At 33.3% G+C, this 24,152-nt stretch overlaps 1 long non-coding RNA gene across 1 annotated transcript; it reads right to left on the bottom strand.

The window, feature by feature from the left end:
- Positions 1-3,737: 3,737 nt before the first annotated feature.
- Positions 3,738-22,671, bottom strand: LOC127734006 (uncharacterized). The gene is made up of 4 exons (XR_007997341.1): positions 22,561-22,671; positions 15,623-15,748; positions 15,282-15,376; positions 3,738-3,852 (listed from the first exon to the last, which is right to left on the bottom strand). It is a non-coding gene; the product is annotated as an uncharacterized LOC127734006 (long non-coding RNA).
- Between the last annotated feature and the right edge of the window lie 1,481 nt (positions 22,672-24,152).

Raw genomic sequence — 24,152 nt, 5'->3', positions numbered from 1 at the left:
TAATTAATGATTTTTACATAATCTGTTTACTATACTTGTTATAATTTCTCAATTTTTAAAAACAAGTTCACAAGATATAACATGGTTAATCAATTGACTATATCTAAAATATTTTATCCTACCCTATGTTGTCCAAATACATTAGTGAGGGACACATAGATTTATCACTCTTTATGTGAAAGCTATATTATTTCAATAGGTATAATATGGTCTTTTCATGAGTGTTTTTCAACTTATTAGATTTTAGTAAGAATTATAATGCAGTAAACCATATATCATTTATAATACTGATCCATTAGTATACTCCTTCATGGATATATTTCAATTAAAGATAAAAAAGAAAGATATACAACCATCAGACAAATTCAAAGATCCTGTATTTTGAAAGTAATAAATTTTAAAACATTTAAATTATAAATCTTAATCATTCTATTAATTCTAACTTTCATTGAAATTGTGGACAAAGTCATTTTAAAGTACTATTCAAACCTGATTTAGCAAAGTGTTATATATATATATATATATATCAATACTAAAAATGTTTGTTAATCTCAATCCATCTTTGCAGCATACTGTGACCTTTTCTCAGAGGTTAATATTCCTTTACTGCATGAGTGTGCATTATATGTAAATGGACAAACTTGAACCTCAATCTATAATATTTATGTGTGGTAAGAATTTCTAATTTCATTCCAAAAGGATAAGGTATAAAGGCCACTTTTTTGGCCCATTTAAAGTAATACGAATCTATCAAATAATATCCTTCAGATATTTTCTCCACATAAAAGTCTGGCAGACATTAGTTGTAATATAATATATTTTTTTTAAGAAAAAATTCCAAAAATCTGTCCAAATAGTTTTTTTTATCTTGGTTAATTTATATGTTTCAGAGTTTAGTGTGGGGCCCATTTCGCTGAACTAGTATACATTATTGTTTAGGGACCAACTGAAGCCCACCTCCGGGTAGGGGATTTTCTCGCCCTATTGGTGGCCTTGGGCTGTTTTCTGCTCTTTTGTCGGGTTGTTGTCTCAATGACACATTCCCTGTTTCCATTCTCTATTCTATCAATAGAAATCTTGACATTAATTTTCAGATATGATCCACAGTCTTACCTAAAAACATATTTTGCTACAAAATGTCTGATACAGAGATGACATAGGTGTAAACTTTGTAAACCTCCAAAGTGGGAGATACCCCTCTGACAAAACCATACCTGTCAACTCAACCGATTTTTGTAGGTCACACCTGGGAATTTAAGGGCTCCCCAAAGAATTTTCAATACCCACCCTTGTCATCAAATAACCTTGGATTTCGGCATGTGACCTGTCATGACCTGCATTTTTCAGAAGTTGACAGGTATGCAAAACTGTTTCTCAGAAGTGATCCACACGTGTAAAGGAGTAGGCCCAGTAAGACCCTTTTTTGGCCCCAAAATATAGCAGTTTTACAAAATTGTTTAAATGTAAATTTTTAGCTATTAATTGGAAAGAAGAAATACTTCTGTTAAATGAATATGGGCAGTTTTTGACAATACAATGCACATGTAACGGGTACTAGCATCATTAAGTCATGCTAAATTATTGAAATCTTCGAAATTTTAGCATTTTGGTTAATTTTTAGACGGTTTCCGCCTGAAATGGAAGTGGCCGCATTTGTGTTCATTCTTAATATTTAAATGTAAGTTGTATTTGATGATAATACATAACATATATAAAGATTGAGAATGAACACGGATGCGGCCACTTTCATTTTTGACAAAAACCATCTGAAAAGTGACATATTATGGCATATTTGATAGATTTTTCATATTTAAGCTTGAATTTGAGCATCTTTAATGACTAAATCAGTTCAAATCTTTCACATAAACTAATTGAATCGACTGAGGTAGACACTTAAGTGTTTAAAAAGTGTCCAAAATCTTTCATCAGATGAATCTGAATTTTGAGGCCAAAATCGGCCCTTACCGGACCTACTCCTTTAGGCAAACGTTATTTTAGCTCTCAGGTATTATTCCAGATCTGATTTATTTGTAAAAACGTGGCATTTGTCATCTATCATGACTCTTATTCTGAGAAAGTTCTGCTTTTACAGGATGAATTCTGAGATATTTTTTTCGCATATATTATACAGCCTATTGAAATGACTGAAATATTAATTTTAATACCGTACTTAAAATAACCCTCACAAAAAAGAAAACATTTCAACATTCTGACTACGGTATCTTTTTTCTCTCTTTTCTGTACCACAATCTTACAATGCAATTCAAGGAATCCTGCCTTTTGGGGAAAATGATAAGAAAGAATTGTCTCTTGCACAGGCATAGCACACAGATCTGGAGAATCTGGAATTAATAACCAAATGAATACATGGATCATCCCATCAAAATCAGGCGAATAAGTGAGTACAATTATCTAGTTGGGTATTCAAGCAGTCACTGTACCATGAAAATGAGGTCAATGACTGTGAATGGATATATGACAGACAGAAACTTCATAACATAATGTATCTGTATACAAGGTATGAAGCATCCAGGTCTTCTACCTTCTGAAATACAAAGCTTTATATAAATAGTTTACACCTTCTTCTTATTGTCATCCCTCATAATGTCTCGTATTCTGTGAATTTCTTAGCAGGCGAGACAAAAACACATAACAGTCACATACAATGCTTACTCGAAGCGTAGTACCCGGATTCAGTTTACAGAGACTTGGACAAAAACTGAATTGTAATAACTTAAACACTGGAATCATTGGTTTGCTGGATAATGATTTTGTTTTATCTAAGAGATCATTCAGCCTAGCTAGATATGTCAGAAAATTACAAAGCATCAAGGCATTGGCATAACAAATTCTTGACTTAAACAAAATATGCCAAATACAGACTTGCATTTATTATACATGTAACATGTATTATTGATTCTCATCAATGGATTTAACAAAACGATAACTCCAATCTATAGTACCTTACACCATTCAAAGACCATAAAACTTATAAATTCCAATATCATATCTAAAACTAATCGATTAATCTACTAGTCCCAGATTTTAAAAAATACTAAAAAAGTAATAAAGGTCAACAATTTGAAATAAAGTTATTCAGCTTTACTACTGAACCAAATCCACTATACATATGACAAAAATAAAATTAGAACCTGAATATTTATATCTTGATGCTTCAACTGAAGAGGGTTACACAAGTTTTATCTTCAATCTTTCTGTTATCAATTATTTTTTTACATTAAGCAAGCTGACATATTTAGATATTACAAAGTACAACAGTTTTCTAATACCAACAAATTAACTTACCTGTTGAGAAAAACAGCTGATCATTAGAAATCAACATCACTGAGAGTTTACCTGTAACCATTTACAAACACATCACCTATAATTCATGGTCACAATGATTTGTAACTATACATTTATTATCAGTTCAGCTACCCAGCAAGTCTTAATATTATCACTATAGTAAACTATCTCACTAAATCTTTATATTATTATCCTTATTATAGACTTTAGTAGAAATCTATATGATATAAATATTGGTGTAATATTATCAATAACCACCTACAAGAAATCATGTTATCCACTATACCGATCGTTGGATTAGAGTATCCATTTAAAAATGGTCATTTACGACCAAGGAGAAAATCTCTACTCGATTAAAAACTGATATTTATGTTGACTATTTATTATAAGACTTATGATCAATAGCAAGCGTTCAGGTGTATAATTTTACCTTTTCTTTCATTCTATCTGTAATTCAATCAAAATTGTCTATATCTAAAATTAACCATTCTCTATTGTAGAAACTTCATTGTTAATTCTTAGTACCCTTTACTACTCAGGAGTAACCTTAACCCAAAAAATAAAAATAAGCAAATTAAAAATAAGCTTTGTAACACAAGAAAACATTCATAATTTGGTAAACAATATATACCTCTTTATTACATTAATAACAATCTATATTTTTAAAATTTTAAATGTACTTCTTTATTGTGATTTCAATCTGGTATTTTGTACAATTTGAATGATTAAACTGAATACTGTTAGATATAGACCAAAACTCTTATTCTGCATGTTTTTATCAAACCTTTGAGGAGTAGGTTTACTAAGTGTTATAATTGGCCCTTAAATTCCATGAAACTTAACATTAGTAACAACAGAAAACATTGTATGAAAAAATCTGTGAAAATATCTGACAAATACAAAATCAACAAGCTCTGAGCATTGCAACAGTAACCTTATAACTTCATAAATGTGCACTTATGCTGAAAATCACAATTTTGACTATTTTTTGGCAAACTTTGATAATTGCTGCTTCAGAAGACATTCATGCCAGGACAACAATAATTATTTGGTAAGATGTTGTATCTCACCCATATACATCCATATACATCTTTTTATAACAAAGTAGTATTAGTTCACGAAGGGTTAAAATTGGTCCTAAGCTTTTGATGATATTGATGATCAGGCCAAAATACTACAAATTTCACATAGAAATAGTTGTGATATTACTATCAATACAAAAAAAACTTCATATTGGCACATCACATTAAAAATGACGAAGTAGTGACTTCATAGGTACTGTAAATTCATAAATTATTGAGTGCATTTATTAATGCGAATTTTGCAGAATGGACAAAAATGCGAGATTAATTATTGCGATTTGTGGAAAAGTTGCATACAGATATAAGAATGCGAGTTGTTATTATTGCGATTCTCACCCAGTCGCATTATTCGCAATATTAAAAACCTCGCAATAATTTCTGAATTCACAGTATGCATTATTTGTGTTGTAACGTCAGTTTTTGTCAAATTTTCAATAATTCTAAACAGTTTTTAGCATAATTTACTTTGGCCTCCACCCATGATCCAGAAAGTTTTTGTGTCTAGGTATCCAATATCATAATAGTCAACTTTTGGTTACAGAACATTTTGGATCCTAAATTGTAGCCAAGAGTTTCCTCAAGCTAATAGTCAGAAAAAAGTGCAAAATCATCGTATTTTCACAATGAATCCTAAAGTGCTGATTTTGAAGCCAAGAATATACTCTTATGAAGAGATTTATTTTAACAAAGAACTAAGGCTTTTGAAATAGATTCATTTAGAACCAAATTATGGCTTTTTAGATCAAATGGAATAGCAATTGTTGTTACGAAGGAAATGATACCTTAAAATGCATTTAAACATGAAATCATGACTAAAACCTATTAAAGTTTCACATTCTCGAAGCTGTTAGCATTGTCTTAAACATACAGTAGACAACAAAATGTGTCTAGTATATCTAAATTAAATTAGACTTAATTTAATTTGCATATATTGAGATTGTAAATAGTGGTTTTTATATCGAATCACAAAGTCTATTTTTGAGGGCCAAAGGAGATGGGATCAGGCCACTTTTTTGGCCCCTTGAATTTGAAAATCAAAATGTATAATAAATCTACAAAGCTATGATGATGAGACATATGTCTGTCAGATTTCAGTATTTTTATTTTTGAATTTTAGTGCAAAATTGCATAAACTGACAAAATAATAGCCTCATTTTGAGATCTTGTCAATAACATTTAGATATGAGCACCAGCTTAACCAAAAAAGATATTTTACTACAAGATTCATTTTACACAGATGCAAACTGTGTAAAATAACTTTTGGGGTAAGGCTGTTGCTCATATTTGGTTTGTCCAAAACTATATGTTCAGTCATCATTTTAGGTCAAATGTCAATTTGAACATGAGTTATGACACATGACAAGAAGAGCTCCAGATTAGAATTTATAATTTGGGGTTTTTACCCACCATTATTTATGAAATTGAGTGAAATATTTTTTTCATATACATCATCAATTCAAATTCACCCCTCAGACAAAGAACAAATTAGGTTTTACACCACCAAGCTCCTTAATATTTTGGGTTTTCACCACCAAGCTCCTTTATATTTTGGGTTTTCACCACCAAGCTCCTTAATATTTTGGGTTTTCACCACCAAGCTCATTAATATTTTGGGTTTTCACCACCAAGCTCCTTAATATTTTGGGTTTTCACCACCAAGCTCCTTAATATTTTGGGTTTTCACCACCAAGCTCCTTAATATTTTGGGTTTTCACCACCAAGCTCCTTAATATTTTGGGTTTTACACCACCAAGCTCCTTAATATTTTGGGTTTTCACCACCAAGCTCCTTAATATTTTGGGTTTTACACCACAACTGGATGTATTGGTTTTATTTATCATTGATTTATTGATAGGAGACATCTTATTAATTATGTCACAAATCAAAATGGTCAACAACTGTTATCTTGAATAAATTTCATACAAGAATATATATATGCTATTTTTTTATTTTATTATTATACTCTGATGAGCAAGTCATTTTATAGTCTGGTTTGTTTAAACATTCATGTCAGTTTTGTATTTGAAAGACCAACTGGTACTATAGATAACATTACATAGTGATTGAAGACCAAAGCAGAAACTGATCCAAAGTGAACAAGGTAAACACAGAAGAAGCGACTGTCATATTCACATGTACATGTACTGAACAAAAAATATATTTCAGGCGACAACAATTAATCTGTTAGGGTAAATTATACACTCAACAGCAGCTAGATGGATTGAGAACACATAGTTTTGACGTGTTATTGGGATCTCCTTTATAAATAAGAAGATGTGGTATGAGCGCCAATGAGACAACTCTCCATCCAAGTCACAATTTGTAAAAGTAAACCATTTTAGGTCAAAGTATGGCCTTCAACACAGAGACTTGGCTCACACCGAACAGCAAGCTATAAAGGGCCCCAAAATGACTAGTGTAAAAAAATTCAAACAGGAAAACCAACAGTCTAATCTATATAAAAAACGAGAAACGAGAAACACCTATGAACCCCACTAACAACCAACAACCACTGAACAACAGGCTCCTGACTTAAGACAGGTGCATAAAAATGCAGCGGGTTTAAACGTTTTAACAAGCGCCAACATTCACTCTAACCTGCAACAGTAGTGTAGCATTACAACACAAAAAGAATTGGGTTTTTCAACACCTTAATTGACAAATGGATTGTTGTTTAGATTGTTTTTATTGCGTAATCACTCAAATGTGCAGCTTATCTGGAGCTCTGAACAAATGGTCGAGGGACGCAGTTATCGTCGTTCGATTTTCGTCGTCTAAAAATAGAGTCCCTAGTCTGGACAGTGTATAACTTGCAAATTTTTTTCATATACCTTCCAAATATATTGCTTCATATTTTATGCAAAAAATAGTAAGTAGGGGGGGAAATAACATTTAAAAAAAAATTGGGGGCATGAATTTTTAGGTAAAGTAGTGATTTGGTCCATTTTGAAAAGGTTAAAAATTAGTATGTCTGAAGCTGTCAAACTGAATTACAGACCCCCTTAGTATAAAATTGTTCATATTCTGAGGTAGAGCTGATAGACTTTTCTATAATTTTGATATAATTTGTCCCAAAAGTAGTTCACTACACTGTAAAAATCTTTTTAGGATAGAGCAGGTGCGATTTTTTTTATTTGTGTTTTTTTTCCAAAAGAAATGAACTACTAATAAACTGTGTTCTCGGGCCAAATGACCTTTCTGCACTGAAGTGTCCAGATTATATTAACCTGTTCATTCATCAATAAAATTAGCATAATTTTGAAAGGCTTGAATGGAGTGTAAACAATTATTTGGATGTTTAAGATAAATTATGTGATTTTGATGGTCCTTTCAATTCAGTTGACAGTTTTGATTTTCCACTCTCTACACTAAATGTACACTTCCAAACAATATTATCAAACAAAAGTTTTCCTATTTATTTAAATAATGGAAAAACAAAGGATATTGGGTATCCATCCAGGACAAAAAATCAGTACATGCACAGCAAAAATCACACAGAAAGCAAAGGAAATGTGCTTTTATCGCTGTTCTTCATATGAAAGTCACAGTGAGGCCTTCAACACGGAGCAAAAAAATTCTCACAACACTGCAAGTTTTAGTCGGCCCCTATATATAGCACCTGTTTGAGTGGAATTCTTTGCAAAATAATTCTGGTAGACTTTGTAAGATGTATCAATACCAAGTCGGCAATAAAGTGTAATGACAGGTTAAGTAAATTAAGAAATTATTGCCTGCATTTATTATTGCAATTTTTAAAGAATGGACACCAATGCCAGAATAATTATTGTGATTTCAGAAAAATCTGCATACATATATATGCACCAGATATCATAATGCGAGTTCTTATTATTGCGATACATACCCAGTCGCATTATTCGCATTAATAAAAACCTCGCAATAATTTCTGAATTTACAGTAGTTAACTTAGTTAAGACCCTTCTTAATTCCATTTAATTGATATTTATTCATCAACACTTAACATTATCTTGATGATTTTTTTTTTCGTTAAAAGATCAAGAATTCTCTAAAAATACTGGCAAAATTTACTCGAAGGAACAGACTTCAAATAAATCAAACATAAACAGCTATAACTGTCTTTTCCTAGATTTGGATATTTCAGTTTTACATGGGAAACTCTACACAAAAATTAATGACTAAAGAGACGATTTTTCATTCCATTCCTGCTTCTGATCTGTACAAGTACAAAAATATAAGGCAAAATATGTCAAAACGAATTCCTGCATAAACCACATGCATGTGTTAACTGAACACTAATATAAACTTATATATATGCTAATTTTTTTAAATTATCAGATCAAATATAACTTATTATAAAAAAACATAAATAAATCCCTACATGTATGTTCATGAAAAAGGAGGTTCCTATAATAATACTTCAAAAGTTACTGCAATATCTTTATGGAAAAATTTTAAAAGTACAAAAAGTAAATTCAATGTAAAAAGTAATTGAAATTTAACAGCTTATTTACATTAACTTAGGTATAAATCCAAGGATTGCAATTTTATTTAAATTTTTACTAGTCTCGAAGTAAATACACTGAAATTTAAATTAATATTATAAAGGACTACTTTATTAATTTCATGGTATGTGACATATAAATTTATTATAAGATAGCTTTGTTACCATGTCCTGTTTATTTGTATTAGGTTAGAACTGAACCTTCATTCATCTTTTTTGTACTTTTTAATTTTCCTCATTTTACTATTTTATTCTGAACCTACTTTTTGAAACCTACAAATAAAATACAAATACCTAAAAAAAAAAGTAAACCCAACAAATCTATGAATGTAAGGATTCTGAGAAATGAGAACAACAATGGCTTTAAAACATCTTAATGGATAATATTTTTACTGAAATTTTAGTTAACTGTCATGCTGCACTGTGTCAAAACATATGCCTATAAAGCTGCAGTGTAACAAAATACGCAGTAAAAAACGAATAATTGAAAATATAAAAACTTAAATAGTACAATCATCTGTCTGAAACACAGTTTAAAAGTTAAAACTTAAATCACTCAAGCATGAAAAGTAGGTCATGGAGAGAGACTTCAAACATGTAAATATCGAATAGATGTGTTGCACTATGTAAAAGTATTCCAGTGGTAAAATCTTGATATATCATCAATCATTGTTTTTAATGATTTTCTTGGAGATAACCCAGGTTCATATTCATATGATGAAGACATAATCTTTCAATCAGTTTAATTGAGGTCTGGAGCTGGCTTGTTGGTGGCTGAGTGGTCTAAGTAGTTGAACTACTGTATCACTAGCTTGTCAACAATGAGGTTGTTAGTTTGAATCCCGCACAGGGCAGGTGCACTCGACTCAAATCTTAATTGACTAGGATTGTCAGTTTTCCTACCGAAGGTCATGGTTCTCTCTGGCTTCCTCCACTAATAAAAACTGACTGCCAGGAAACAGCACAAATTAGTGTTGAAAGTGGCATTAAACACCCATCAATCAATCAATCAGAGAAGTTTGGAGGTATATTTATTAAAAAGTGACCATTTTTGCAGTCATATGATGATACATTGCTGCCATTGTCATACTAGATAGTGAACATTGTCATTGATTTGTATACATTTGGTTCCATGTAAAAAAAAATTGTAAGGGGTTCCAATTACTGCTGTCAATGTAAAAGTGTAATGTCGTCAAAAAAAATAAGTCCATCTATCAGAAAAATACTGAAAATGAAAAAAATATATATTCAAAAGTTTGCTTCAGACATTATCTGTTAATCATAAAAAAAACTAATCTGCCAAAGTTTCATAAATTTCTATGAAGGCTTGATAAAGTAATTGATGTGTAACAAACTTTAACCACAACCTGTATCTATTTGTTAAATGTCTATTTATCAGTTAAACGTGGAAAAACGAAAAATAAATATTTCCCAAATTTTGCTCTGAATACTGTATTTTGGTCATAAATAAGATTCTGTCCAAATTTCCTAAAATTCCATGAAGGTTTGACAAAGTTATTGATGACTGAAAAACTTTAACATCCATTTATCAGTAAGATACGGAAAAATTTTGCCATATTTTATGAAATTTGGACAGAAGCTTGTTTATGACCAAAAGACAGTATCCAGGGCAAAAATTCCTGGATACTGACTTTTGGTCAAAAACAAGCTTCTGTCCAAATTTCATAAAAATCCATGAAGGTTTGACAAAGTTATTGATGATTGAAAAACTTTAACCTCAGACTAAATCTGAATGTTAACTGTAAAAAACTAAGTCCATTTATCAGTAAAATACAGAAAAATGAAATTAAATATTTCCAAAATTTTGCTCTGTATGATGTTTATGGTCAATAAACAAGCTTCTGTCCAAATTTCCTAAAATTCCATGAAAGTTTGACAAAGTTATTGATGTCTAAAAAATCTTTAACCACAGACTGAACCTACATGTTGATGCCGTCGACGGCTATTTATTTTGCGACATAAACGTTGCAGGCTCGACAATCAAAGCACTGTAAGCGCTGTAGGCAGTTAACCAAAAACCAAGGCAAACGTAATTATGAAAACTGTGGCAATGTTGCTTCAATTTTTTTTTAAGATTTGAAAGAACAAACATTAAACATTCGTATATTGTACATTTATGTTCATTAAATGAATTGATTATTAAGGCAAATTAATTAATATTTCATCAAGGTTTTCAAAAGCAACTCGTATATCAATGTAAATGACTCACATCTTCACCCCCAAGTGCATGATGTTACTCCAAGTTTGGAATAAAATGACAGGTGATTATAAAACAGTTGGTCAATTATTCTCGGGCTTTACACTGGTTGAAAGATTTATATGTTTTCTTTAAAATGGGCCATAAATGAAAATTATTATAGGCCCAGAAATAATTTAATAAACAATTAAAGTAAATTCAATAATCTAGACTCATTTTTTTGATAAAAAAAAATTTATAATTAACAAGAAATAATTGTAACAAGATGCCGTTACGGTCGAAGTCTCCCAAACAAAGCCCCCATAATTCGTCATTCCCATGGTCTCCTGACATTGGGCAAAGTCCAGTTCATATTGGTTTGGTCTAGTAAAGTGATATGCATATGTGACACCAAGGAGATTGACCCTGTATGTCATTCAAATCTTTTTGAAATGATGAACAGGAATAAATATGGTTTAGGTGTGGGTATCTCGACCGTTTACAAGTTCTCAAACAGGAGGGGGTGGGTGACCCCAGGGACTCACCCTATATTTCATTTGATTTGTTATATTGTCCCATACATGAATACATATGGTTTAGAGGTGGAGATCTCGACCATTTCCAAGTTCTCAAACAGGAGGGGGTGGGGTGACCCCCGGGACTCTCCCTATATTTCATTTGATTTGTTATATTGTCCCATACAAGAATACATATGGTTTAGGGGTGGGGATCTCGACCATTTCAAAGTTCTCAAACAGGAGGGGGTGGGGTGACCCCAGGGACTCCCCAAATATTTCATTTGATTTGTTATATTGTCCCAAACATGAATATATATGGTTTAGGGGTGGGGATCTTGACTGTTTACAAGTTCTCAAACAAGAGGGGGTGGGGTGTCCCCATGGACTCCCCCTATATTTGATTTGATTTGTGTTATTGTCCCATACATGAATATATATGGTTTAGGGGTGGGGATGTCGACCATTTCCAAGTTCTCAAACAGGAGGGGTGTGGTGACCCGAGGAACTCCCCATATATTTCATTTGATTTGTGATATTGTCCCATACCTGAATATATATGGTTTAGGGGTGGGGATCTTGACTGTTTACAAGTTCTCAAACAGGAGGGGCGTGGTTGTCCCCAGGTACTCCCCCTATATTTCATTTGATTTGTTTTATTGTCCCATACATGAATATATATGGTTTAGGGGTGGGGATCTCAACCATTTCCAAGTTCTCAAACAGGAGGGGTTGGGGTGACCCCAGGGACTCCCAATATATTTCATTTGATTTGTTATATTGTCCTATACATGAATATATATGGTTTAGGGGTGGGGATCTCGACCGTTTACAAGTTCTCAAACAGGAGGGGGTGGGGTGACCCCAGGGACTCACTCTATATTTCATTTTTGATTGGTTTTATTGTCCCATACATGAATATATATATTTAGAGGTGGGGATCTTGACCATTTCCAAGTTCTCAAACAGGAGGGGTGGGACGACACTGGGGACTCCCCCAAATTATTTTCATTGATTTCTTTTATTGTCCCATTCAAGTATATATATATTGTTTAGGGGTGGGGATCGCGACGGTTTACAAGATAAAAGTACATTTTCAAATTGAAGGGGGTAAGGATGACCCCCAGGGACTCACCTTATATTTTGGTTGATTTTTTGTATTGTCCTGTTCTCATTACTGAAGACTGCATGTGTCTATCACCTACTGTTTTCGAGAAAAAGTCATTTGAAAATTAAAAAAAATAAAATCCCATAGGGTTCTATAGTAAACCCCTCCCTTCTTCAGGCCCCTCCAAATACCCCTAAATAGACCCCAATGCACAAACAAAAGATAAATGGCTCCGCTAGACATGTTAGTCTAATATTTTATGAAACCCTAAGTAAATCTGACAAACGGTCAAAGTTGTCTTCTTAGACGGTTTGAGTGGATTCGGTCCGACTTGTCTCGGGGACGAGTTGTCCACATTACTTAAAACATCCCATCAACGTCGATTTCTGCATCTGTTTTCCTGACCTCGTTTCATTCATCGTTTCATTCATAAATAACAACAACCTTATTTGGCAAGATAAGTTAGAAATTACCACCCATTTATATAACTTTATTTCCTCTATCATAGAGATTTGTTGTACATGATCAATATTCCTGCGCATTTTGCCATTTGGGAAATATAAACGACTTGTAATTACCGATTTTTGGCAATGAAATATTTCATACAATTGTTCTTTGACATCGTAGCCTAAAGCACAGGGGATAATAAACTACGTACGGATTTCTATTGAGCACTACTTCCTATGTGCAACTTCAAAAGTTTTGGGTAGTTCGACGATCATTTAAGGTTTTTCTGGTCATATTTTTTGTATTCCAGAAATAAAAGTATTAAAAAAATGTCCAATTAGTTATAAATAACATAATAGCCAGCTAGATAATAACATTGGCACGTATTTCAGCATTTATTGGGTAGAACACAAATCTAGGGTGCTCGCATAAGGCAGCTTAACTGCCTAAAAATCATTTCAGTGTCCATCCCCCAAAACTTTAACATAGTGATATTAATGCTCCAGATATAACAAGTCAAATTGAAATAAACTCTCTTAAAATATAATTGTATATATCTGTAAAACTTTATTTCTTTTTTCCCTTTAAATTCCTTGTATTTATCAATGCCTTCAATTTTTAATTAGATTTGTGGTAAATGAAATAGTCTAAGAGTCCATAAGAGACATCAGTACATTTTTTTCTTTATGAATATTAGGTATATAACATAGTATACATGTATATAATTTTCATTTCTTCAAACTGGTTATTTATTTCTGCATTCTTTTAATTTCTTTATATAAATAAATTTTTAAAAATAAATTAAAAAATCTTTCTTCGTGACCAATTCAGGAGAGATAACTCTAAAATATAAATGAATACTAAACTGTTTTGAATCCCATTCACATATAAAAATGATAGATGTTCAGAAATAAACAGTCTGGAGGTCATTATTTGGTCCAATACAATGTAATTACAATAGGCATGAGTGCACACGCTGAAAAATCTTGACTGCTTTACTAATTATTGAATTTATGTTGAAAGTGTGTTATATGAAGATTTTACTACAAGTATCACATAAACTGAACATTATCAATGATCAATGAATATGAGGTCAAGGTCAGATAAACCATGCGAGACGAACATGTACACCTTTCATTCCATACACCAAATACATTTGCTTATAGTACCTGGAAAACAGACAAATGAACCGTAAAAATGAGGTTACGGTCAGATGAAATCTGCCAGTTGGACATGTACACCTTACAATCATTCCATACACCAAATAAAGAGGCCTATTGCTTTAAGTATCTGAGAAATAGACAAAACCACAAAAACTAAACATTGTCCACTATATAACATGAAAATGAGGTCAAGGTCAGATGAAACCTGCCAGGCAGACATGAAAACCTTTCAATCATTTCTTACACCAAATATAGTTGGCCTATTGCTTATAGTATCTGAGATACAGACTTGACCATGTAAACTTAAGCGTGATCACTAATCCATAAAATGTGGTCAAGGTCAGGTGAACCCTGTCTGAGACTGTAGACCTTGCAAGGATTGATTTGATTGATTGGTGTTTAACGCCACTTTTAACACTATTGTGCTATTTCGTGGGGGTCAGTTTTTATTGGTGGAGGAACCCCAAGTGCCCGGAGAGAACCAAGACATTCAGTAGGAAAACTGACAATCCTTGTCACTTAAGATTGCTGTGGAGCACACCTGCCACGTGAGGGATTTGATCTCACAACCTCAGTGTTGACAGATTGGTGATACAGTAGTTAGGTTACTTAGGCCACTCAGCCACGGAGGCCCCACCTTGCAAGAGGTCATATACCAAATATAGTTATCCTACAACTTTGTAACTGCATACAAGGTATGAAGCGAGCATCCAGGTCTTATATCTTTTGAAATATAAAGCTTCATACAAATAGTTTACACCATCGTAATCTCCGTCACACATTCTGGGAAGGCGAGACAAAAAATGACTGTGTGATGTGACATGTCCTATCTGTGATTCTGCATTGCCTAAAGGCCAATAACCTTTTGAGGTCATCAATAGTGAGAGGACAACAATGCTAGAAATATTTGGTCTAGTCATGCTTTCATTGCACAGTTAAGAACATAGTAACATTTAATAGAGACTGCTTTGTCAAATGTTTACCTTTTCTTTGGCTTCCAACTCTCAGGTTCTAACCAAGTCAGCAGAATTTTTCTTCAATTAGGAATTTAGTGTGGATGTCAGATATTCAGTTGAACCTAATAAATTCAAAAAACTTTATATTTATGCTAATTTAAAGCTTGTCACATGGTGTGTGGACTTTTCTATCATTGAAGACAAAATGTGACCTATAAATATCTATTTTTGGTGATCTTATGCACATTCACTCAGAGGTTTTACAACATATAACTCCTTTTTTTCCTAATTCCAATGTTAAATGTTATAAAGTCATATCTCATTGGTCTCATCATCATAGCAACCATAAACTTCATAAATGTATAAACCTGTTTCATGACGTCACCAGTTTGAGTTTCTCCAGTTGATTACAGTTCTTTATAGCTATTTTGTGTATTTTTCATATCATGGCAGAAAACACTCCAATGGATTGTGAAAACCTCTGGTCTTTCCACCTGAAAGGATACATATTACAAATGAATTTAACACTCGTACACCTGTATACAGACGAACTGTCCAACTGTTAGAATATAGATCCTTCAAACTTTCAATTTTCTGCATTTAGAAGATTTTTATCCTGCTGTTGTCAGGAATTAATTCATTGTTTTAAACAGTATTTGAATTATAAACTATTATACGATATATGTTTTAATTAGTTTATTTATTATACATTTTGTCCTCTTGTCATTTATATTATACTATGTTTTGTTTGTTTTAGCAGGAACATATATATTGATTAGATATACTGTTCCCAGGTTTTAGTCACAAATCATATACGTTGATTTAGACCCCGTTTACACTAGCAAAAAAGATCGATCTTTGGTCTAATGTAAACGGGAAAGATCGATCTTCAATCGGACTTAAAAAGTCTACCTCCAGAGGTGGTTTTAAAAAGATCGATCTTATTTGAATCGATCTTTCTTCAAGTGTAAACGATTAGATCGATCGCGATCGATCTTTTTTCAGGTGAATGTTATATTTAGATATGAAAATAAATCTGCGCATGTTCGGCAGCAAAAACACACGTGTTTCAAAACGATGATTGGAATAAGAAATGTAAACATAGATCCCACTGTTTTCGGATTATCTTCTAAATCAATAAGTTCTATTTCTTTGCTGCAAATCCTCATCTTCAAACGTATTGACCGTTCGTTTTTTAGCGATAGTCTACACACGTCTTTGTTTAATGACTTGTGATGTATGAAGCAAAATAATAAGTATTTAATCCACACGAAATCCCAATGAGCAAACTATTTTCTACATCATTTTGCAGTGTGTGCGAGATGCAGAATTTCCTTTGATATTCTATTTTTAGGATTATTTGTTTACGAAATATAAGGTAATAATGTCAGACCGGTTCTTTTTATGTTGAAGGGTAAACGCACTGGATTAAATAAGATCGATCTTGATCGATCTTGCTTGTGCAAATGTAAACGCGAACTGGTCTTTATAAGATAGATTCAAATAAAGATCGATTCAATTTCGTATAAGTGTAAACGGGGTCTTACATGACAATATTAGGTTTGAATTGAATAAAGTATTCAAAAACAACTGATATGACTTTTTCCTGTTATGTCAACATTTATAAGGGGGCCATTGTTATAGTAATTAAACTTTTGACACCTGCTAGCCATATAATAGGTAATTTTGAGATAATCATTGCACATGTAAAAATCAAAAATTTTATAGAAAAAATATCTTGATTTACTGTATATGTTACAGTGAATTTGTATAATCTGGGATTTTGCATAATCACTAAAATCATTAGTGATTATATATAATCCCTGAAAATGGCCAGTAATTTTACATAATCACTGAAAATTTTAAGAATTATTTTACAAATTCCCTGATATGATTTCAGGGTTTATCAATAATTCAAAGATCTTTTGTTTGATGAAAATATATAAAATATGGACAAATAAATCATTTGTATTGATAACCCCTTTAATGTTAAAAAGGACAGTTTTCATTCCTAATGTCTATTTATCAAATCTTTAGTGAACAGTTTTTCCTATGATATGCCATTTTATTTTATTATACTTCACGTTAAAATGCCATATTTTGATTGGCTAATACGTGGGTGTTAATTTACTCTATTACCCTTCATGGAGACGCTTGATCAAGTGTGCCCTTTATTAAATACGACTCTATTCTATGGCAAATACCCTATCACCCTTCACGGAGACGCTTGATCAAGTGTGCGCTTTATTAAATATGGATGGTTGTTATGTACAAGACGTCATAGTTTATTACTTTGAATTTGAAATTTAATCGACAGTAATAACAGAACATTCAGTATAATAAATTAAATAACACATATCTGAGAGGGTGATAGAGCAGATTGTTACCCCTCGAAAAGACATTGTCAACCTTGGCTTCGCCTCAGTTGACAATGTTTTCTCGGGGTAACAATCTGCTCTATCACCCTCACAGATATGTGTTATTTATATAGTGTTGAACCACATTAACTCATAAACAAAAAAATATTTAAAATCAAAATTAATAATACCAACATTCTCAATGATGGTGATAACTCAGTACACATTTGCCAAACAGTGTCAAATGCATGTACTAAATGTACAAGCACAGTGCATGTAATATGCTGTTAAACAAATGGCGATGAAGGTTAATGAAAATCAGTTTTATGTTTTCTGTGTTTCAATGAACAAGGAATTCAAACTTATCAAACTAATTCAACTGAATGTACAGAAAAATAGACAGAACACATCCTTCTTTGATCAAACACAATTTTTGAGGAGGCCAACTTTGGCTGTAATGTTTTGATACTGATATTTGCCCAGATCCTACACTTTTTGAGGAGGCCAACTTTGGCTGTAATGTTTTGATACTGATATTTGCCCAGATCCTACACTTTTTGAGGAGGCCAACTTTGGCTGTAATGTTTTGATACTGATATTTGCCCAGATCCTACACTTTTTGAGGAGGCCAACTTTGGCTGTAATGTTTTGATACTGATATTTGCCCAGATCCTACACTTTTTGAGGAGGCCAACTTTGGCTGTAATGTTTTGATACTGATATTTGCCCAGATCCTACACTTTTTGAGGAGGCCACATTTGGCTGTAATGTTTTGATACTGATATTTGCCCAGATCCTACACTTTTTGAGGAGGCCAACTTTGGCTGTAATGTTTTGATACTGATATTTGCCCAGATCCTACACTTTTTGAGGAGGCCAACTTTGGCTGTAATGTTTTGATACTGATATTTGCCCAGATCCTACACTTTTTGAGGAGGCCAACTTTGGCTGTAATGTTTTGATACTGATATTTGCCCAGATCCTACACTTTTTGAGAAGGCCAACTTCGGCTGTAATGTTTTGATACTGATATTTGCCCAGATCCTACACTTTTTGAGGAGGCCAACTTTGGCTGTAATGTTTTGATACTGATATTTGCCCAGATCCTACATTTTTGAGGAGGCTAACTTTGGCTGTAATGTTTTTATACTGATATTTGCCCAGATCCTACACTTTTTGAGGAGGCCAACTTTGGCTGTAATGTTTTGATACTGATATTTGCCCAGATCCTACACTTTTTGAGGAGGCCACATTTGGCTGTAATGTTTTGATACTGAATTTGCCCAGATCCTACACTTTTTGAGGAGGCCAACTTTGGCTGTAATGTTTTGATACAGATATTTGCCCAGATCCTACACTTTTTGAGGAGGCCAACTTTGGCTGTAATGTTTTGATACAGATATTTGCCCAGATCCTACACTTTTTGAGGAGGCCAACTTTGGCTGTAATGTTTTGATACTGATATTTACCCAGATCCTACAGGAGGCCAACTTTGGCTGTAATGTTTTGATACAGATATATGCCCAGATCCTACACTTTTTGAGGAGGCCAACTTTGGCTGTAATGTTTTGATACAGATATTTGCCCAGATCCGACACTTTTTGAGGAGGCCAACTTTGGCTGTAATGTTTTGATACTGATATTTGCCCAGATCCTACACTTTTTGAGGAGGCTAACTTTGGCTGTAATGTTTTGATACTGATATTTGCCCAGATCCTACACTTTTTGAGGAGGCCAACTTTGGCTGTAATGTTTTGATACAGATATTTGCCCAGATCCTACTTTTTGAGGAGGCCAACTTTGGCTGTAATGTTTTGATACTGATATTTGCCCAGATCCTACACTTTTTGAGGAGGCCACATTTGGCTGTAATGTTTTGATACTGATATTTGCCCAGATCCTACACTTTTTGAGGAGGCCAACTTTGGCTGTAATGTTTTGATACTGATATTTGCCCAGATCCTACACTTTTTGAGGAGGCCAACTTTGGCTGTAATGTTTTGATACTGATATTTGCCCAGATCCTACACTTTTTGAGGAGGCCAACTTTGGCTGTAATGTTTTGATACTGATATTTGCCCAGATCCTACACTTTTTGAGGAGGCCACATTTGGCTGTAATGTTTTGATACTGATATTTGCCCAGATCCTACACTTTTTGAGGAGGCCAACTTTGGCTGTAATGTTTTGATACTGATATTTGCCCAGATCCTACACTTTTTGAGGAGGCCAACTTTGGCTGTAATGTTTTGATACTGATATTTGCCCAGATCCTACACTTTTTGAGGAGGCCAACTTCGGCTGTAATGTTTTGATACTGATATTTGCCCAGATCCTACACTTTTTGAGGAGGCCAACTTTGGCTGTAATGTTTTGATACAGATATTTGCCCAGATCCGACACTTTTTGCGGAGGCCAATTTGCCCAGATCCTACACTTTTTGAGGAGGCTAACTTTGGCTGTAATGTTTTGATACTGATATTTGCCCAGATCCTACACTTTTTGAGGAGGCCAACTTTGGCTGTAATGTTTTGATACAGATATTTGCCCAGATCCTACACTTTTTGAGGAGGCTAACTTTGGCTGTAATGTTTTGATACAGATATTTACCCAGATCCTACACTTTTTGAGGAGGCTAACTTTGACTGTAATGTTTTGATACTGATATTTGCCCAGATCCTACACTTTTTGAGGAGGCTAACTTTGGCTGTAATGTTTTGATATTTGCCCAGATCCTTCACAAGGAATCAATTAGAAGTGCCTGATTCACTTTTTTCACAACTTCAGATGTTTCTAATGATTATAAAAAGAAGATGTGGTATGATTGCCAATGAGACAACTCTCCACAATAGACAAAACAACACAGAAATTAACAACTATAGGTCATCATACAGCCTTCAACAATGAGCAAAGCCCATACTGCATAGTCAGCTATAAAGGCCCTGAAATGACAAATGTAAAACAATCCAAACGAGGAAACTAATGGCCTAATTGATGTACAAAATAATGAATGAAAAACAAATATGTAACACAGCAACAAAAGACAACCACTGAATTATCAAAAAATTCGTAAGGGTTCCGCGGAACCCAGTGTCTCGCCTACTTTTTCTGTTAATCGCAGGCTCAACAATAATGAGGAAGTAAATCAATAAAAATATTCCTCTTGATACTATCTTTTGATTGTAAGAAGCTTCTGTCCAAGTTTGGTAAAAATCCAGGATAGTTTATGAATCTAATAAATGTTTAAAAACTTTAAATGCAGATCGACTGAATGTAATGTTAACTGGAAGAAAACAAAATGTCCTTCTAGATACTAGCATTTGATCATAAACAAGCTTCTGTCCAAGTTTGGTACAAATCCAAAATAGTATAAGAAAGTTATTAAAATTTTAAAAACTTTAACCACAGAGTGAATGTGTTGTTTCCTGGCAGAAAATCTAAGTCCATTTAAAAGTAAAATACGGAAAAAATGGATTTATTTTTTTACAAAATTTCCTTCTAGATACTAGCTTTTGATCATAAACAAGCTTCTGTCCAAGTTTGGTACAAATCCAAAATAGTATAAGAAAGTTATTAAATTTTTTAAAACTTTCCCACAGAGTGAATGTAATATTTCCCGGCAGAAAAACTAAGTCCATTTATAAGTAAAATACGGAAAAAATGGAATTTTATTTTTACAAAATTTACTTCTGGATACTATCTTATGATCATAAACAAGCTTCTGTTCAAGTTTGGTAGAAATCTAGGATAGTTTAAGAAAGTTATCAAAATTTCAAAAACTTTAACCACAGAGTGAATATTTGTGGACGCCGCCGCCGACGACAACGACGACGGAATGTAGGATCGCTATGTCTCGCTTTTTCGACTAAAGTCGAAGGCTCGACAAAAATAGAGCAAAATTGCAATACATAGTTGTAGATGTATCCAAATTTACAATGTAGTTTGTAAAAATAAATGATTTTAATGTATTAGAATATTCTGCTTACCATTTTAATATTTATGTTGCTAAAGATGTTTAAATATGATTCTATATAAATTATTTAACTCTTATTCACTGTCTCTTCATTCCAGTTATTATGTATAATCCCTTACATTTTCTAGTAATTATGCATAATTCCTGACATTTTTCTAGTGATTATGCATAATTCCTGATATTTTTCTAGTGATTATGCATAATTCCTGACATTTTTCTAGTGATTATGCATAATTCCTGAAAATTTAAGTGATTATATTTAATCACTAAAGTTACCAGTGATTACACATAAACCCTAATTATACAAACTTACTGTAACATATACATGTCATGCAATTGTACAAGTTGAAATAATTAATATAGCAATTTTACATATACTTCGGTAGACGAGCGATCTTAGTAGTCCAACTACTGTATCACTAGCATGTCAACACTTAGGTTTCGAGTTCTATTCCTGTAGTGGCAGGTATGCTTGACTCCAATCTTAATTGACTAGGATTGTCAGTTTTCCTGCCAAAGGTCGTGTTCTCTCTCTCCAGGCACTCCTGCTTCCTCTGTCGATGTATATTTGTTCCGCCTAACAGAAGTTCCCCTGGACATATGACACCTACACCAAAAATAACTGCCTACCACAATAGCCAATTGTGCTGAAAGTGACATGTCTCTGACAACAAAGAGGGGGTAATCAATCAATCAATCAATTATATACCTAAAGTATGTAATCTCTTTAACCCTCAGAACTACATTGGTCATTATTCATATTCATTTAATAGTTAGTAAAACATACAAAGGCTGATTATACTGATTAAGCAAAAGCCAATAACAATACTCATGTATCATGTTAGATATGTGTACAATGTAGTTCATTTGACTGTTTGACATATGTGTTACGTCATCCGTTATGTAGATATGCCGGAATCGTTTATCACTCAGACAACCATTTTAGATTGCAGACATGTTTTAAAAGTTATACTTACCCTAAGTAACGCTCATTGTATAATTGCACTGTTTGTTTTTTTGATGAAAAAGTTAAGATGGAACGACTAACCCAAACTCATAACCAGAACCAGTGAGATCTTTGTGATGAAGAGCACGGAAGGAAAGGGGAGTGCAACTTATATTCGCGTCTTTTATTTTTCAAGCAGATATGGTGTACTCGATTCACTTTTCTCTATTTTGATTTTTTTTGTCTCTGTTGTGAGGAGGTGGACAGCTATTGAGGGAGGTGGGAGAGAAAAAAGGATTCTAAAAGTGGGAGGTGGGAGAAAGGCCCGGGAGAAAGGTACCCCCTGTCCACCCCTCTGTTGTGACCTGATAATACAATTTATCGTGATGATGTCAAAGCATTAGGATAATGCAAATAACGAAGAGGTCATATAATTATCATGTCATTGATAGTATGCAAAATCAGATTGTACTGTGTTATAATAGATCTAAATAGTGACCAAAAGTTAAGGTCTTTCCTTTTCCAAAATGGAAAGACTTAATTGTATTTCTTCTGAATATTATCAAGGTCTTTCTTTTCCCAAAAGGGAAAGACCTTACTGTATTCCAAAAGGAAAAGACCTAATACTGTATTTTTCTAATTAATACTATTCTTCCGCCAAAGACTTCTTGATAGGATTATGCCACTAAAACTCAGAAACCGTAAGTCGTAGACACCTAGGATCTTCAATGATTATCAATTTATGCGCCCTTGAAAATGCACCAAGGTCAAATTTTTAGGTTGACATTATACCTTATGGGATAATGTCAGAAACCATTATACTTACAGAAGTCTTGGATAGTGGAAACTGTTTGGGTCATCCAGGCGCAACTTTTCTACAATTCGATCGAAGAGATTTTATGTTTCTGTAAGGGGCATAACCACTGTTAACATCCTTTTTCCCATAGGAACATAAATTTTTGCCGTGGGAAAATGGATGTTCCAATGCAATGAGAAGTCATATCTTTATAAAACATGAAAAGAAATGCCCTCTATTGCGTGAATGAATAAATATCGCAATTACGGTCTTTGTAATCCTCAGCAAAATATGTTTTTATATCTGTAAATTGCTGATATATTTGATTGTGTTTTCTATATTTTTTTTGCATGTCTAATTGAAAGTATAAATGTCTATGTCTTAAGTGTTAAAGTGCAAATTAAGTAATAAACAATGGACCATAGTTTTGCATATATTTGGATTGTGGGATGACAATTGGAACATATCCGTCGTCATCTATGATATAGATATTCCATGACGGTCAACCAACTCGTGATGGCTGGTATCTTCATAATCCAAGGGCCAATCTTTAATTGGCATCTTGACACTGGATCATCCTTCGCAAATTCGAAAATCAAAAACAACAACCTATGTATAAACGTTGTATTCTTTGTACTGTCAGTACTTTGGTTCATCCTTCGCATATTAAAAAAAATTGAAGCTTTGATACCATCACATCGGTTAAGATTAATGAGTTGGTCTTTAAAGTTGAATATGCAGTCCAGTATTATTATTTTTGTTCGTCGGTAGTGAACCAGAAGAGGTCCATTTCTGGTGTTTTGCATTCGGAAGATCTTCCGTCTCTC

This window comes from Mytilus californianus, unplaced genomic scaffold (assembly GCF_021869535.1).
Source record: "Mytilus californianus isolate M0D057914Y unplaced genomic scaffold, xbMytCali1.0.p SCAF_3, whole genome shotgun sequence".
Classification (NCBI taxonomy): Eukaryota; Metazoa; Mollusca; class Bivalvia; order Mytilida; family Mytilidae; genus Mytilus; species Mytilus californianus.
The sequence above is the reverse complement of the archived record's forward strand: the minus strand, read 5'-3'. Positions and strand labels throughout refer to the sequence as shown.